The sequence below is a fragment of the Ursus americanus genome, chromosome 14, assembly GCF_024610735.1.
Source record: "Ursus americanus isolate L20-20 chromosome 14, mUrsAme1.1.p, whole genome shotgun sequence".
NCBI lineage: Eukaryota > Metazoa > Chordata > Mammalia > Carnivora > Ursidae > Ursus > Ursus americanus.
In genome coordinates this window covers 32,957,001-32,975,469 of record NC_142140.1, presented here as the reverse complement: position 1 = coordinate 32,975,469, position 18,469 = coordinate 32,957,001, and the positions used below count along the sequence as shown (strand labels likewise).

The 18,469-nt window shown below is 44.2% G+C and overlaps 1 protein-coding gene and 1 pseudogene across 10 annotated transcripts in view; both read right to left on the bottom strand.

Moving 5' to 3' along the window:
* ARHGEF3 (Rho guanine nucleotide exchange factor 3) overlaps positions 1-18,469 on the bottom strand; it is a 295,453-nt gene that overhangs the window by 105,228 nt on the left and 171,756 nt on the right. The window lies entirely within an intron of this gene.
* Positions 1,363-13,100, bottom strand: LOC148108934 (small ubiquitin-related modifier 1 pseudogene; annotated as a pseudogene).

Genomic DNA, 18,469 nt, shown 5'->3' with positions numbered 1-18,469 from the left:
GGTAGCCTGACTTTGTGTTATATATGTGTATTTTTTTTTAAAGATTTTATTTTATTTATTTGACAGAGACAGCCAGCGAGAGAAGGAACACAAGCAGGGGGAGTGGGAGAGGAAGAAGCAGGCTCCTAGCGGAGGAGCCTGATGTGGGGCTCGATCCCAGAACGCTGGGATCACGCCCTGAGCCGAAGGCAAGACGCTTAATGACTGTGCCACCCAGGCACCCAATATATATATATATATATATATGTATTTTTAAAGTACAATATATATATATATGTATTTTTAAAGTACAATATATATATATATATATGTATTTTTAAAGTAACTTCTAATTGCACATGTAACACATGAATACTTCCTCCTTGTAAAAACATAAACTGCTAAAGATTAAACTAGAGCTGTCCCAGATGGCCACTGGAGCCAATACCAGACCCCATCCTCAGAGGGTATCATTTTAATGAAGTTATGGTGAAATCCTTTCCAGTTACTTTCAATACATTTGTGTATCTTTGAAAAATAAATAATTGCTTTTTTATGGTTTCTACAAATATTTTGTTTATTTTAATGAAACTGGTACAATGTCCATTTGAAACCCATATCCTAGGCTAAAAAGTACAAATGAAATAAAAAAGAGCAGTGTTCTGTTGAATACACTTCTGCATTAATAACTTCATTAACTGTTAATGAAAATTACAACTTTTCTTGGCTCTTCTGACAAGACTTTTCTTTTATCTTAAAATGCTTTCTCTTCAGTGAAGCCATCTTTGGAGTTAGTCATTATTCTCACCATCTCTGTCATCTCGACTTCGGCCTGATAGTTCTCTTCTTTTGGTCCAGACGCACAAATTTTAAAAGTAGCTTCAAGTTAAGGAAAGGCCATTTTTTCACAGTTCAGTTCTCTGAAAAACTTTCATCTCCCACTGAAAGTCATAGTCCAGGAGTGAAGCAATCACTCCCACTGGTAGATCTTATTTATCACAAGCCTGAAAACGCAAAATCCTGGAAATGGTGGCCTCTCTGTGCACACATGTAATTTTTAAAAAGGAGAGGGCAATATGAAGGGGACTGAGGCTTTTTTTTTTTTTTTTTTTTTAGAGAGAGAGAGAGAGTGCATGGGGAGCGACAGATGGAAAGGGAGAGAGAGAATCCCAAGCAGGCTCTGTACCCAATATCGAGCTTGATCTCCCAACGCTGAGATCATGACCTGAGCTGAAATCGAGTCAGACACTCAACCCACTGAGCCACCCAGGTGCCCCAAGGGGGCTGAGGTTTCATCACCAAAAATCAGCACAACAAAAACAAGTGATAATGGATAATGGGTACTAGAATTCAAATTACCATTTGTTTTAGAGAGAGGGGGTGCCAGTTTTCAATTCCATTTTGAACACCACATTACAAAAGAATGATTTTATTTATTTAGTTATTTGAGAGAGAGAAAGAGAGAGAGAGAGAGAGTGTGGGGAGTGGGGTGGAGCAGAGGGAGAGGGAGACAGAGAGAATCCTAAGCAGGGTCTACACCTGACATGGGGCTCGATCTCACAACCCTGAGATCAGACCTGAGCCTAAACCAAGAGTTGGACGCTTAACTGGCTGTGCCACCGAGGTTTCCCCGAGAACTTTTTTTTAAAAATAAAAGAGGATTGAGGGTAAAGAAAAAAATAATAAAAAGAGTATCTAAATTGTTGAATGACCCCATTTATTCCTGCAAAACTTCAACCACGTCTTCTTCTTCCATTCCCAGTTCTTTTGGAGTGTGATTATCAGTGATTCTCTGACCTCCGCAGAGAAACCTGGGTGAATTCATTGGAAGGCCCTGTCTTTGAGAGGGATTCTTTGAGTTTCTTGAGCTGTGTTGTCATTTCACTTTGAAGTGAATTTCACTGATATCCTGCCCAATGACTTTGAGTTTAATGTATTCTCCTGCCTTCTTATCCCCCAAGTTCTCAGCTGAAGGTTTTGCCTCCTGGTCAGACATGGTGACGGTGGCTTCATCCAGCGTCTCTGCTCAGCAGCGGTCTCAGTTAGGCAGAACCTCCCTCTGCGGTTTACAAATCCGTCTCTCTTCCACCTAAATAATTGCTTTTTATGTGATTTAGTTTAGCACACAAACGGCATCATACTCAAATTTCTGCAACTTGCTTTTTATTCTTCTTATTTATTTATTTAGCAACTTGCTTCTTGAAATCTAACATTATATCTTGACAATCTTTTCATCTTAGGCTTACGTCACTTTTTCTCTTTCTTTTCCTTTTTTTTTTAAATTGCTGTATTGTATTCCATAGTATGGATATATATTTTAAAAGGTGAAAATATCATGCAATTCAACTTTGGCTTTACCAGAGCACTTTTTCTTAGAGAGCAATGACACACAAGAAACTCCCCTTTCAGTTCTGTCCTTTCTGGGTTCTAGAAAACTGCCCCAGACTTCAGTAAAAATAGAAATGGGTCACAATCTGAGTGAGGGATCGACCTTAGTTTCATAAATCCTGGTGCAACGACATGTTAACAGGCTATGGAGTCAGGCAGGATCCCAATTCAGAGCTATGTGGCCTTAGACCTGTTAAACAATGTTTCTGAATCTCAGACTCATCACCTACAAAATGAAGATATTACTATTTGCCTTTCAAGGTCACTGTCAAGACTGTGTAAGAAAAGGAAATGAAAACAGCAAGCAGAGAAACTGACACATGGTAAACACTTAATGCATGACAATTATTTTAAGCTTCATGGCACAGTTCTGCTCAACAGTGCAGAATGCAAATCAATTTCTATTGCGTAAGATTTCTAGTTTATGTTAAAAACTTATTAGTTCCCTTTGGAACATCTTGTTAATATGGATACTGCACCCTGTGAATTTACAGGCAGGGAAATTGAGATAGAGATATGCTCAAGGCAGATAGATCCATCATGGAGCCAGGATTTTCTAAGAGCCATTGAGCTTTTTTTTAAAATGATTTATCAATAAGTTAATAAACAGAATGCTTGAAATTGCTACCTGAAACCTTCTAAGTATATTGTCGGGAAGCTTGCCTGCCCTTGTTAATTGCCTTCAAATGACTATTATTCAAATTAATTGAGCTAAACAAATTAAAATTTAAAACAACTAAAAGGAGCAAAGTCTTTCAGGCAAAGAGGATAATATTTAATGAAATAAAGCAAAACAAAAAAGAAATAGGAAAATAAAAGCAATACAAATGGATGCTGCCACCAGGATTCCAGCCAACAGATAATGAAACAGGTTTTGCCTCAATCATGTAGTAGGGCTAAAATCATCAGCCTGAAGGACTCGGGACTCTGGATCAATTTCCCAATATGACATGGAGTAAGAGGAAAACAGAAGGTGGTTTTCTGGCAACAGCAATGTTGCCTGGGAGCTCTGTAGGCTCTGGTCTCTTTACCTTGTCACCTCCTCTATCACCTCTACCAAGTCCCTGAACATCACATATGGCAGACAGCCTCTTGGGTGGCTTCTGTGATTCCTGCCTTCTTCTTGTGTTCATGCCCTTGTGAAGTCTTCAGTTCTATAGCCACAAGGAACTGAATGCTGCCAACAACCATGTGAGGTTTTTGTGTTTTGTTTTTTTTTAAAGATTTTATTTATTTGTTGGAGAGAGAGAAGGAGCACAAGCAGAGGGAGTGGCAGGCAGAGGGAGAAGCAGGCTTTCCGCTGAGCAAGAAGCCCGATGTGGGACTCGATCTCAGGACCCCAGGATCACAACCTGGGCTGAAGGCAGATGCTTAACTGACTGAACCACCCAGGCACCCCAACCATGTGATTTGTTAGGAAAAGATCTTCCCTAGTCAAAACTCAGATGAGACCACAGCCCTGGCTGACACCTTGATTCCAGCCATGGAATTAGAGGACCCAGCTAAGCCATGCCGAACTCCTGATCCACAAAAACTGTAAGATGATAAATTTATGTTGTTATAAGGGGCTCAATTTGTGGTGATATTGTTATAGATAACTAATACATCACATTTGCTTCCGTGTCTGCATCTGAACCAAGAGGAGAAATCATATAAAGCCTGGTCTCAGCAGTAATGAGACAGCAAAAATCTATAGCAGTATTGGGTCTGTTTGATGATACTTGAAATGAGCCTTATTCCAAAAACAGGTGCTATATTTTGTGGGGGTTTTTGTTCATCAATTTTTCCTTTTTTGTTCACAGTGAAAGAGAACAACATACATTTTAACATATAATAGAACTTCAGGAGCAGATGATCTCCCTGGGAGATTTCCCTGACTTCCTAATTGATTTACCAGCTGCCAGGCCCCAACTTCACAGACCTACTCTGTCCTTGACCTTCTGGAAAGACCATTCCAATCAGATCATATTCTTCCAAAACCATCCCTGCCTGGAGAATTAAAACCAAACTCCTTAGCAAGGCTCCAAGTCCAGGTTTGTTGAGTGAATAAAGAAATGAATAAAGGCATGTGGTAGAAAGCATATCCCACCGCACTGAAGTTGTGATTTCTCAACGGCAAAGACTGTATCTCATTCATTTTCACTTCCCCAGTGCCGAGCACAGGGTTTGCCAGGCAGCAGCTGCCTCAGGTTGCCACTAGGATGCTGAGATAAAAATGCAGCATCACACTCCACTGTTCTAAGGATCTCTGTGTCATCTCAGTGGCGTTGGTTCTGGCACCTTGCACTTGTGACAAGGAGCCCAGGCTTTCCCAGGCCAATAATCTGCCCATTATATAGTAACGTTTAGCAGCTAACAATATAAACACACCATCTGTTTAGTAGTCTAAAATTCCCGCTTGGGTCCATAATTCCTTCTTCACTGCAATCTAAGGGACTTTTGTTTATACCTTTCATTTGGTATGTTTTACTCCACTTCATACCTCAAGGGAGCCTGAGGACACCAACATAAACTGTGCAGAAACGTAGAGATTAGAAACATGGAGCTGCAGGAAATAGGAGTTGAAAGAAGAGACCTTGTAATGGTCTCAGGGCTTCCGGAGATGTGTTGAAACTGAAAGCGTGTAGCCTGTTTAGCAACAGTTAACCGGAGTTAGCAAGAGAGGGCAAAAATGACCAGAGAACTTCCAGGCCCAGCTATTGTTGATTCAAAAGGGACACGTAAAGAAATTGCTGTGAATGGGCTCAGCCTCCATGGATGCTGTTTGATTTGCTGGTTTTGCTGCTTTGAATGCTCTTCTGTGCGCCGGAAACTACACAGCGCTGTTTTATAGCAGGGCTTGCTTGTGCACTAGCTTTACGACCTTTTCCCCATTCGGTCAACCCTCCCCCCATCCAGTCTTTGATCAAACGTATCTATAGCGAGCCCATATCCTGTCTCTTTCTCCTCCCCGTCGAAGCGCTAAGAAGCTAAGAATCATTCATAAGGACAGATGACTATTCAAAGCGTCCCTTCCAAAGGCACTTGCACTGTCACAAGGAAGACACGAATAATTATTTACAAATTATTTTCAAATACACCACCTTATTTGATGCTCAGTGCCTAGCCCATAGTAGGCACTCATTTGTATTTAAGGAATGGATGGGTTAAGAAACAGAGGCTCAGAGAGCTTAAGTGACTTGCCTAAGGTCACACAGTGAATTAAAGGCAGAGCGGAGGAGGAGAACACAGGTTTCCTGATTCCACATTCCAATCTTTCACTATTCCCACCAAGTCAAAAACCACAGACAGAAAGATTCACCAGAAGAATTTCAATTTGGGGGGGAACTGGTCTTCCCAACTCCCCAGAATTTATTGCACGAAAGCAGTTTCTTCTGCAATTCAACCCTACTTAAATTAAGGCACATTCTGAGAATCCAACTTACAAACTCAAACCAGAATTCAGCCTCATTTCGTACCTTCAGGTGGTTATTGGCCAACTGTGTTTCCATGTAAGATGCTTTCAAGGTAGAAGCAGTGAGCTTGGGGCTCAGAAGGAGCCTTTTGTCACCTCGTCCTTCAAAGACTTTCTGTTGCCCTAGGATTGCTTGAAAATTGTGAACTCCTGATTTTTTAAAAAGTTGAGAAGTCTTTAAGAGCTCTGGCCCCACCGACTGAGTGCAGAGCGTGGGGGTGGGGTGGGAGTTGGGGAGAATGGCTCGGGCCACTGTCCCCTTGGAGTTTATGAGGCACAGGAAGCGATCACAGAGACAGGGACTTCACAACCACACTAAGTACCATGAACTAGAGAAAAGTTCATTGTAGAGCAAAGCAAGCCGAGAGCAGAGGAAGTAGCTTAAAGCAAAACCTGCTAACGTTGTGACATTGAAACTACCTTTAGGTTTTATTTACAGATTAAATGATATGATGTTTGAGATTTGCCTTAAGATGCCAAAATAAAGAAATAAAGAGTATATGGATGGGGGCATAGGTAAAAGAAAAACGGTAAACTATGGATGACTGTTGGAGCTTGGTAAACCAGGACCTGGGGCTTGAGAATTTCTGCAGTAAACAAAAATAAAATAGTTGGGGAGTTAATTCAGAGCCATGTCATTTGGTAGCTCTGTGACTTTGGGCAATTCACTTAACTCTTCAGAGCCTCAGTTTTCTCAAGCATACAATGGCTGCGATACCCCCTTTTCTTGGAGGGCTTTTGTGAGACTTAAGTGATAATGAAATATATGCAAAGGACCTGGTATTATTTGTGAAAAAAATGTAGAGCTCAACAAAAGGTAGTGTATTATTGTTATCAGGCAACAAAGTTACCTGCGGGAGGGCAGAGAACACACTCCCACATACACACAGTCTCCATTCACCTCTCCCAGTAAGACGTCTTAATACACTTGATGTGCATGTGACTTTTTAAAAAGGCTGAACTGCATACTAATTATTATCAGTAGGTATCCAGATCTTTATTTAGTAAAACCACTAAAAGAACTGTATTTTTATCTTAATTGCAGTGAATCAAGCCTCATTCACCTCCTGCAGATGTGAGCGCCAGCCTATTGTGATGCAATGTCCTTCTGTATGTTCACGGGGGCTTACAAAATAGCACCTAAGTATCCTGTACCTACAGAATCAGAAAGTTTTTTTTTTTCCACCAGAAACTTACATAATTCATCTTTACAAGTTTGCATGAGAAGCCAGAACTCTGGTTTATTTAAAATAAAAATAGCACACACTTGAGGAGTTTTTTCCATAGATACATACAATGTGGCTTAGTGTTAATGCCCGGATTCATCCAACAGTAATGGAGCTATGGCCTTGATCAACTGTCCTTAACCTCTTTCGGTCTCATTTTTTTCGTTTGTAAAGTGGGGACAGTAACAGTAGCAACTTCTCAGGGTTGTTGAAAGGATGAAAGGAGAATATATATACATGTTAAGTCACACCATAACAGCCCTAGAAATGCTAGCTGCTTTCATTATTCATGTACCATGACCTCAGCCAGAAAACTCTCACACTGATATCACTTCCCTCCCATGATGTCCATAGCCTGTTGCGTCTTAAAGCTGATGTTTTATCAACTCTAGTAACCCAAAATAGGTGGTCCCTCCCCACCTCTGGGTGAAACAACAAGAAATTTAATTACCAGACAAAGAAAACACACTTTGTTTTCTATTTCTAGATACCGATCTTAAAGTAGCACAAAGAGTGGAAGAGTGTGTCTGAAAACACATTTTCGTCTAGGTTGGCTGTTTCTAGAATTCAGAGAACAATGCCTTCTAAAAATACCGTGCCTGCATCTTCCCCGGCTTCCCCCTCCAGAGGGCTGCCTTCACACACCGGCCGGACCTGACAGCTGAAAGGGCCTTTTGGAAGCGTGCCTTCCAAAAGGCAGTCCCGTGCTTTAGATTTTACTGATTTTGGCTCAAGATCCAAAATAAAGTTGCTTTGTGCATTTTCCGAGCTTCAAGCAGTGCCTCCCCCCCCCCACAGCAATGCACTCCCAGACACTTATCAACAATGTTTTTAAGCCCTATTTGTTTAATTGATGCTTTCCCACATCATCCATCATATGTAGGTACAAGGCACTGCAGCTCCTGGAATTTTTGAAAATACAGGCAGTCTGATGAAATCGGGGTGTTACCGACATTTCTTTGTAAACTTGGTTATTTAGAACTTGAAATGAGTTGATTTTTCCTCCCCCAGGCAGAGGAAACAAACCCACGGTACAGTCAAAAAAATTATTTAAAACCTAACTGCCATGTGTATTTACTTGACAACCCCAGGCAGACTGCTAACAGTCTACCTGCCTAGCACTACGGAGGTGCTTGAGGACAGGCTGGTTACACACACATTCCAGGCCCTCAAGGCTCAAACTCCAGTCTCATGTCTATTTATCAATCATTATATAGAGCTTACAGATGCCATGCACTGTGGTGACCACCTGACAAATACTAACTTATTTAATCCCATAACAACCTTATGAGGCAGATATTACCATTAGCCCCATTTACAAATGGGGAAACCAAGGCACAAGAGAGGTCTTGTAACTTGTTTTAAGGTCCTACATTAGTAAGTGATGGTGTGAAGACCCAAAGCCAGGTGGTCTGGCTCCCAGGTTCACCTATTGGCTTGTTCACCAGGCTGCCTTTCAGTGGGGAGATGCCCTCGGATTCCACTGGAGAGCCCTAGCTGTGTGCTGGAGAGGATGCTATGTCTCTCATGTCCCCAGTTCCTTCATGGCTGCTGGGCTCCCCTCTCCTCTTCCTCCTCCGCCGATCTCTGCTCTAGTTACTGACACGAGGCTGAGTCTTTACTATGGCCCTCCCTCCCCCTGCCTGTTTCCATGCACTATGGATTCCACTTGAAAATCCTCTCCTCTCCTGTCCTCCTCTGAGCCCTTATCAGTCCTCACCTGGACTATTTCGAGAATCTTCTACAGGGTTTCCCTTCTCAGTCTTCCTCCAACACTCTCTTTTCTTTTCTCTCTCTCTCTTTTAAAGATCGGTTTATCCATTTGAGAGAGAGACAGAGCATGTGAGTGGGGTGAGGGGCAGAGGGAGAGAGAGAGACAGAATCTTAAGCAGACTGTGTGCACTGAGCGTGGAGCCAATGTGAGGCTCGATCTCACGACCCCGAGATCATGACCTGAGCCGAAACCAAGAGTCGGACATTTAACCAACCAAGCCACCCAGGTGCCCTCAATACTCTCTCTTCTTAAAAAAAACAAACAAAAACCTATGTTATGGGTTTCTTTTCTTTTAGTGTATAAGTAACACATGATTTCTGCAGAAAAGGTATAAGATCCAGACAAGCAAAAAGAAGAAAATTAAAATTACCCAAAGCTATCCCCAGAGATAAACCTGTCTTCAAGTCACTTCAGATCTTATCCTCTTGATATATTATATAAATATCAACATCAGTCTATCGTTTATCTATAAAATCTGTTTCTTAGCAATGATTCATTATTGTTAGGCTAATTGGGTCACAGCACACGTTGGGGGCACAGACCTTCAAAGGTTCCAAGTGGAGTCCAGCCTCGTCGACTCAGCCACTGCGCCCACTGTCACCCAACCTTCAGAGCACACAGTCCCAGGTCACAGACCCTGGGAGCACACAGTCAGCCCTGAAGTCCTAGGAGTCTCCCTACACCATCTGACTTACTCTGCTCCCCCCAACATTTCCCAACCCTAAGCCTTCCGTTAGGGCTCCTCCTTGGGCAGGGAAAGCCCCCACAAAGCAGTGGTGTGGGTCACATGCAACAAAAATGCCCTAGTGTAGAAACAAGAAGCTTCCTCCTGGGCCTCCCCCAGGCTGAGGGCCTCCAAGTGCACTGTGGCCCCTGCAGGTTCTAATCCTATTCCATTATTCACTGCTGTCTTCATATATGGAGTGCTGTATCTCACGGGAGGGAGAATCTAAGTAAGAGTTCACCTGATTCTTCCTCTTGTAGTTTCTTCGAGTGAATCAGAGCCCAGAGATATTGGAGACCTGAAAGAATGGAACCTCTGGGCCCATCACACTGACCACCAGTGACCAGAGCCCAAAAGGCACAGCCTGGCAAGTCACCTGACCTCCTACATGCCAATGTCCCCTTTGAAAGTCACACACACACACACACACACACACACACACACACACACACAAGACCGAAATTGCTATTTTCTTAAATGTAGCAGCAGAAAGCCACAGGACTCAGCCCCTTTCTCCTTACTTCTGCAGATCAAGGTCATGGCTAGTTCTCTTTTGTTTCACAGAATTAAAGGAAAAAGCCCTACAGAATTGTCACAAGCTGATTCACATGCTGTGAAAAACCCACTTGTATACTATGCCATTCTTAATGGTCAACCTAAAGAAGAAAATGTGAAGCATGCAGCTGGTAATCTTTCCACCTTCAGGCTGGGCTGCCCCATTCATCAAATCCCGGGCCTGCATGTTTACTTTATCCTCTCCACCACTGCCTTGATTCACTGGAATTATTAATTCTCAAAGAGGAAGGCTGGCTGCTCAATGGGCATATGGATCCTGCACTGCCTTTAAAAAAATAGTGAAAGCCTGAGCTAAGAACAGCCAGGGTGCATCAGTTGAGTCTCTATTTGAAGTTGAAGGGGTTTTGTGTTTAAGAATACAGGACCTCCCAGAAATGGCAGATTTTTAAACACTGGATCTGACCTAAAGACGGAAATCTGTACATACGATGAACCTTGTTTCTTACTTCTTTCAGTGCAGCACTTCTGTCTACTCCCTGAGCACAGGGTGCGGAGGTAACCGAACAGACCACACACAGCATCGTCAGAGGGAAATTCAGGGAAGACGACAGCAACAGAAGTCCAGCAACAGAAGTCCACCAACAAACAGATCTGGTGATTGTGAGGAAGAAAGACCATATCTTCCACCCTCAACAATACAACTGAGTTATCATTATGGGAGATCCAAGGTTTTCTTGCTACATTTTTATTTTAGACTGTTTTGTTAAGAAGTGAAATTAAGGAATGCTTTAAAATTACAGAGCCCCTTTCACACACCATGAATCCTCATTTTTCCTTTCTTGGTTGACTACTTGAGAAGCACGTACTTCCAAGGGTTATGCCAGGCACGGCAGGCACTGACATAACTGGTGGAAACACAGACTCCTATGGAAGCCTCTAGAAGCGGCACCTGACTGAGGACCAGGGAGAGCTTCTCAGTGGAGGTTATGAGAAAGTGGAGACCCAAAGGACAACCAGGCCAGGGTGAGGATGAAGGAAAGGAGATTCCAGCAGAAGGAGCAGCAGGTGGAAGGGGCTATGGTGAGGGAAATCTGGTCTGTTTCAAGAGAGAAAAGAAATGGTAAAAGACACAGGGGGCAGGCAGGGCTGGGGCTTGCAAGTCACGTTGAGAAGGAGCCCTTCTCCTTGGGCTTTCTCTAGAGGGAACAGGAAGAGGCAGCAAAAAGGGTAAAGCAGCAGAGCAACAGTCCAACTTGTGTTTTAGGAAGGTCCCTCTGGCTTTCTGTAGGGAATAGATGTGAGGGGGAGGAAGAAGGCAGCAGGAATGCAGGCCAAAGAGGAAATGCCTTCAGCAAAGGAAGAGGCATCGGGGCTGGAGAAAACCAGAGGATTCCAGAGATACTTAGGAGGCGGGCAAGTTGAGACTTGGTGATACAGATTCAGTGTGGGAAACAAGGGGAAGGAACCAGGCCATCATGCCACCCAGGTTTCCGGCTTTGCCAACAGAGAAGTGCTATTCAGGGGAACACAAATACCTCGAGGGGCAGTGGGTTTGGTGGTGGGGGCAAGGCAGGAGCTGTACTTTAAACAAGTAAAGGGTGAATTCTGGGAGAGACATTCAGATGCAGCTGACGAGGAGGCCTCACTCAGGACCCCAGTGGACATTTCCATTTAAGTGATGGCCACAGGAAGAGGAACGTGTGAAAGAATCCAAGGTGGAGTGGCCAGAAAGTGGTGGCTGAAACAGGAGAGTGTAGGTCATGGAAGCCACACAGAAGGGAGAACTGGATCAGGAACGGTCAGCCATACCATGCGGCAGAGGTCAGGATGGAAAAAAAAAAAAAAAGCCATTAGATGTAGCCATGGCAACACCTGGTTGGCCAACACCATATGATGTCTGGCTATCGGGTCAGATGAGGACTAAGGGAGGAATCAAGACCGGAGTGGATCTAGGAGCAAATGGAGCTGAGGATAGTGGAGAGGAGAGAGATGGAGGTGAGGGGCAGGATGGAGAGGTACCTGCCGTCACCAAAGGGGTTTCACTGTAGCGAGAAAGACTTGAGGCTGTCAGGCAATATTACTGTTGCCATTTTTATGCAGAAGATAAAATGACTTTCCCAAGAAAGTGGAGGAACAGGAATCCAAACACGTGTTTTCTGACTTTCAGAATGTCTCACCCTGGTAGCAATACACGGATTTTACTGATATGAAAACAAGTACTCTGGGCGGCCTGCCCCCTGAGTGACTGCACCACAGAACTAGACTGTGAAGGGGAAACAGCTGCAAGACTGAATCATAGCTCTCCCACATTTGAGACACACACGGCACAGATGATGGATGAGAGCTGCCGTCAGTAAAGGCATTCCAAGTACCTATCCCCAACCCAAAAACGCAAGGAAATTTAACTTCTAAAGCCACACCTCCAAAAAGACAAGCACCATTTTTCAACCCCACTACTTGGCTTTCAGAGGGCTTCTTTTCTCTTTCCAGTTAGGTCATTTCACCCAGTTTGGAGGTGGGGGAGGTCAGAGGGCCTGCAAAGCAGCAGAGGCCAATGCTGGGGAGGGAGAGGTAGGGCTGGGGTTGCTGAGCCAGTGTCTATGGGAGATGTCTGCCAGCAGGGTGGGGGTGGGGTGGCTGGGCGATCTGAATCCACAACCAGCCCATCCCGGGAAGTAGCACCATTGAAAGGCACCAAGCCACACGAAATAGACATAATTCAGGGAGGAAAAAAAAAAAAAAAAGTATGGAGATAATAGGGAAAGAGGAAGAAAAAGAAAATGAAAATGAAAGACCTATGTCTAATATCTGTCTGGAAGGACATTGACTCAACATTTTTAGAAGACTCAACCTCTTTCCTTAGCTCTTTCCCCAAGCCTTCACATACCAACGTGGGACTAAAGGATTCTTAAGTTATCAAACCTAATACTGTGATTTCACTTGTCTCTTTATTGCTGATAAACTCTTTTATTAGTGTTTTATTACACCAACGATTCATAAATACACATCCTCCTTACAGACATGACTTGAGTCCCCTCAGGCCCCCTCCCCCTGCACCTCCACCCCTAAAGAGCTCCCTTCTCTGCTGAAGTGCATGTAGGTGGCTCTTCTTCCAGACCTTTCTCTGTGCATTTACACATATAGATTATATAAACATAGATCCCCTCTTTACTTGTGTCTTGTGTTTTATAATTTTCCCAAAGCGAACCAAAATTCTATTCCACTTTGAGAGTTTTTTTTTTAATTTCAAAGGTTCCATCACAATTGTAGTTGATGCTTCTGTTGTAATAAAACTGGAATTAAAAAGAGAGAGAGAGAGAGAGGTTTATGGAGCTCGGTTAGACGCTTTGCTCTGCCTTCCAAGATCAATTGACTTGCTTCTTCATAATCTAAGTAAGGTCTAAGCAATGTCATTTATTTGAAAATTTATATTAGAGCTTTTCCAAATCCCTGGCACACATTCTCCCTTAAAACTAACCATGGAGAGCAAAGCCTGTTACATAAGCAGCCAAGTCTGCAGCCATGGCCCATAATTCTTCAGCTGCCAGATCACATGACTGATAACAAGGCCGAGATGAACGCAATAATTAAAAAAAAAAATTCTTTTCTAGAAGAAAAATGACATGTATTTGAAAAAATAAAAAACAAAAAGATTCAATCTATTCCCATTGGAACCCATTCTAAATAGTTATTCTTCAACAATAAAACAAAAAGAGTTTTGATTTTTTAAAAAAGATTTATTCATTTGAGAGAGAGTGAGAGAGTATGTGTGCAAGCAGGGGGAGGGACAGAAGGAGAGAGAACCCCAAGCAGACTCCTCGCCGTGTGCAAAGCCCAGTGTAGGGCTCAATCCCACAACCCTGACACCACGACCCCAGCTGAAACCAAGAGTCAGGTGCTCAAACACTTGAGCACCCCAGGTGCCCTAGAAATTTGTTTTCTTAAAGAGCTATACCTATCATGGACACTGTGGGTTGCCTTTTTTTTTTTTTTTTAAGATTTTATTTATTTATTTGACAGAGATAGCCAGTGAGAGAGGGAACACAAGCAGGGGGAGTGGGAGAGGAAGAAGCAGGCTCATAGCGGAAGAGCCTGATGTGGGGCTCGATCCCATAACGCCGGGATCACGCCCTGAGCCGAAGGCAGACGCTTAACCGCTGTGCCACCCAGGCGCCCCAGTGGGGTGCCTTTTTAATAGCTATCCCTCTTTCTCCTTCCTATGGAACCCCTGTTTTCTGCAAATATTTACTGCATGCCCACTGTATCATCTGAGTCGAACTGCCTAGCATTCCTCTGGGAGCTGTTACTGGCACAGGGATGAGCGTATGACTTCACATGCCAAACATACTTAAAGGAAGGACTTATTTTCTAGAAAATGGGAGCACATTGCTTCCATAGCTATGGGCAGTCATCTTGCAACCATGAAAATCACCAGTCTGAAGTGTATGGAGGATCTGGGGAGATGGGAAGGCCTGGTGTTTGCTTTGAGTAAAGTAACTGAGTCAGTCAACCGGGGTCCGGTCTACCTCTGTACTTACTCTGTGAGACACAGCACCTTTGCTGTCTAAGGTTCTGTGAGTCAGATTTCTGCTGCTTTTTCCAAATTGATCTGCCACCAAAGAAGGCGGGAGGGGAAATCTGGTGCCTTTTTCTGACCTCTAAATTACATTTGACAGGTTTCTTTTTTTTCTTTCAGGGTCACTTACATAACCTATTCACTATATCCACATGCATTTTTGTCGCTGAAGACATTTCACTAGGTTTGGAAACGACCATTTTAATTGGTTTAAGCCTAGTGACTAAATAAATATGATTAACTGGCTGCTACCATGGAGAGTTCAAGAGAAGCAAACTCAGCTCAGAGGACACTCCGCCAGTGTCTGTCAAGGTGCTTGGGGCTGGGGCCACAGCAGGGAGCACCATTGACAATCAGGGTCCCTGTATGTGCTTGTGGACTTACCTTCCGGTGACTAGCTCTAACTGCCAAGAGGAAACACTGGGGGAGGGGAGGGCCTCCTCTGGATAGGATTATCAGGGCTGACATGAGGCAAGGCCTCTACAAGGACGCAGAATAAAAGGCTGAGATCAGAGCAAGATGTGAGCCAGATCTGGCGGGAGAAGGAAGACAGGAATGAACCTGGCATGTTTGAGGAACACCAGGTCATTCTGGTTTACTAGAAGGTGCCAAGAGAGGGGGATGGTGGAGGGAATGAGGTTGGCAGGTAGGCAGGAACCCAGGCATATCAGGCCCTGCAGGCCAAGGAAGGTGGATCTGTATTTCACTCTAAAGCAGGGATTCTTCATTGTTTTTGTGCCAAGAACCTCATGGGCAGCATGCTAAAGCCTATGGACCCCTCCTTACAAAGTGTTTTTAAATGACAAAGAACAAAACAAAACAAAACAGAAACAACAAAAAATAAATAAATTAGGATTATGAAGGAGCACCTGGGTGGCTCAGATGGTTAAACATCAGACTCTTGATTTCAGCTCAGGTCATGATCTCAGGGTCATGAGATCGAGCTGTGCTGGGCTCTGGGCTCAGTGGGCGTCTGCTTGTCCCTCTCCCTCTGCTCCTCCCCACTGTCCCTCCCCTGTCCCTGCCTGTCTCTAAAATAAAATCTTCAAAAAAATTTAGGACTATGAAGATCATAGTTGGGGGTACCAGGGCAGGGGGATAATGGAAGTGGTTTATCTTGGCATGGAGGAATATTTTATCAATTACATTGTTTAGAGTTGCCAGCATATAGTGATAATAAAAAGCAGACTTGAAGTCAACTTCTTATTGTTTTTTAATTCTTTAGCCAATGCATCCCCTTATTGCCTGAAATACGGCAACTGCTCCCAACATTCCCATAACACCTGCTCTGGTACACTTCTGATGAAGGAAACCCATTATATTAAAATAGTTATCAACATATTAGATAATTAATTTATCACATGGTACAAATGATTTCTTTGCTCATGCTTTAAATAACAAGATCTTGTGATGGGTCTCCTCACTACTGTCATTTTCAGTAATCATGGACATACAAGATATTTAGAGATGTATGCAATCAGTGTAATGTAAAAAGAAAATATCAGGGCACTCTTTTGGTGACAAAGTCACGGGTACTGCTATGGTTTGCTGCTCTTATTTGTAACAAAAGAAAATGTAATTTTCAGTTGGAAGTTAGTGAAAATAAAGATGTGCTTTCCCCCCCTCAATCTAAATGTATAGACCCCATGGAAATTGCTAGAAGGTTTGACCAAGGGGTGTAACATGATCTGATGTATGTTTTTAAAAAAGTAGCCTAATAGCTGTTGGGGGGTAAGGCAAAAGAAAAAAAAATGCACTAAGGTCATTTCCTGTGCTTTTCTTGCTGAGAAACTGCTAAAGAACAGATCTGTCTTTATGAGCATTCCCTCGGTTGGGGATGGGAAAGGCCACGGCTGCAGCAATAAAGCCCCTGTGGCCCTCCGCTGCAGGGACAGGACAGGAGGTCATAGCCAGGAAAGACCCCTGTGCGAGTCAGTGAAGCTCAGAGGAAAGAAACCGCATTTGCCCGTTTCCTGTAAGATGGGCCTGATGGTAACTACGCACCGGGCTGGTTCTGCCGACTAGAGGAGCTGCCCGACACAGTGCAAGGCACCAGCGAACAGCGAGCCTTCAGTAAGTTGTGTGGTGTGGTGGGACCGGCCATCCTGGTGCCTTCTGCCTGGGACCTTAATCATGCACTTTGGAGGGAGGGTAGGGCGTAGAGGAGTCTTAGGGGCCATCTCACCTTGCAGGAGTGAAGGGATGTCCCCAGGCGATCTGCAGTCCCCCAGGGGCTGCAAGGGACATGGGCCCAGTTCTGACATCTAGGGTTGGAACAAAACCAGTGTGAGCCCTCAAATACTCAAAATCTAAAACCTCAACTGCCCACGTAAAAACATGCCAAAGGAAACCCTCCTCCTAGCAGGGCAAGCAAGGACACCGGAGACCAGAAGAGGGTAAAAGCAGGAGTCCCAGACCCGGGCTTTCCTCTCTTGATTCATTTGCAGAGGGGACAATGGGCCACCCGCTTCTTAAAAGGAGCCTGTGCTTGTAACGCCTAGGGGCTGGAGGGTGGGGTTGGGGAAGCCTAGATTCTTGCAGGGCCCTCGGAAGAGGGGCTGCTCAGAGCCCCGCAGGGAGCCGGGAATAGAGTCCACCACTGCCAAGTTTGTGCTGGGCCCAGAAGTTCCTGCCAGACAGCACTCCCTCTCTCCCCAAAACTGGAGAATGTGCCTGACTCGGGCTCTTGCTCCTCTTTCTCTTCTAAGGGTCATTGAAACCTTCTACCCTACCTCTGGCTTTTTTTTTTTTTTTCATTTCTTCTTTACTCTTTCTCTCCCAAATGCGTCCCCATCTAAAAAGCAGCGGCTCTACTTCCACTGGCTTATAACAGTTCTCGAGTGGCCCCCAAAACCCACACACGGCAACAGAGTACACTAAAAAAAATGACCTCTGGCCAATCTGCTACCGAGTCAAAAACAGAGATTCTTATCCACAGCTTGAAATGAGGGAGCAAAAGGAAAGGTGACTCCTGGCCCTCCTTGCCCATCCACCTTTCAGGAGTTTACAAGGAATGGCACAGATGCAAAGACATAGTGAGGGGGCCTGGAATGGGGAGCGCAGGCAGTGTGTCCTTCTTTAAGTGTGAGAGATGTCAACCCCCACCTCCCACCCCCCCGAGTGACCAAAGCATCACACAAGAAACCCTCTACTCCACAAATGCTCTGTGCCCACTTTGAACTCAGATCCGTGGAACAGCTTTTGTTGAGCCGACATCAAACCACGTTTTCAGAGGGTGGGGAAATACCCCTTCCCAAATCCTGGCTCTTATTCCAATGGCTAAACAAAAAGCTTTTATGGGGGATTATTTCACTGGGCGACATGGCACGAAGAAAGCAGTCCGCTTGCAGTCTGAAGGTCAACAGTGCTGCTTTGTCTGAATTTGTGTCGTCTGCGGGGCCAAAGCTGAGTCGTGCCGCCCTCCAAGGATCTCTGTGGCAACGTGCGTTCATTTAAAGACACACAGGATGAGGCTGCTGCGGGCAGCTGACCGACGCTACCCAGCAAATTACACCTCCTGTCTTTCCTTTGGCCCTCTCATTAGATTTGTTTTTAGGTCAATGAAAATGTTATCAACACTCCTCCTTTGGAAAATGTTTGTGGTTGCAGCTGAGCGCGCCTGTTACAACTGCTGACAAAGGATTCCAAAATCATAGGGCACAAAGTCAAATGAACCCCCTTAGCAAAAACTCCTCTTGCTTTTTTCCACTCCACGGGGGCTGTGTTTATGGGGCTGCTTCATTAGAATCCCTGCTTTCACTCCCACTCGTGTAAAGGGTTTTGTTTTATTTTTCTAATGAATCACATCTGGTGTATTTCAAAAAGGCATCTG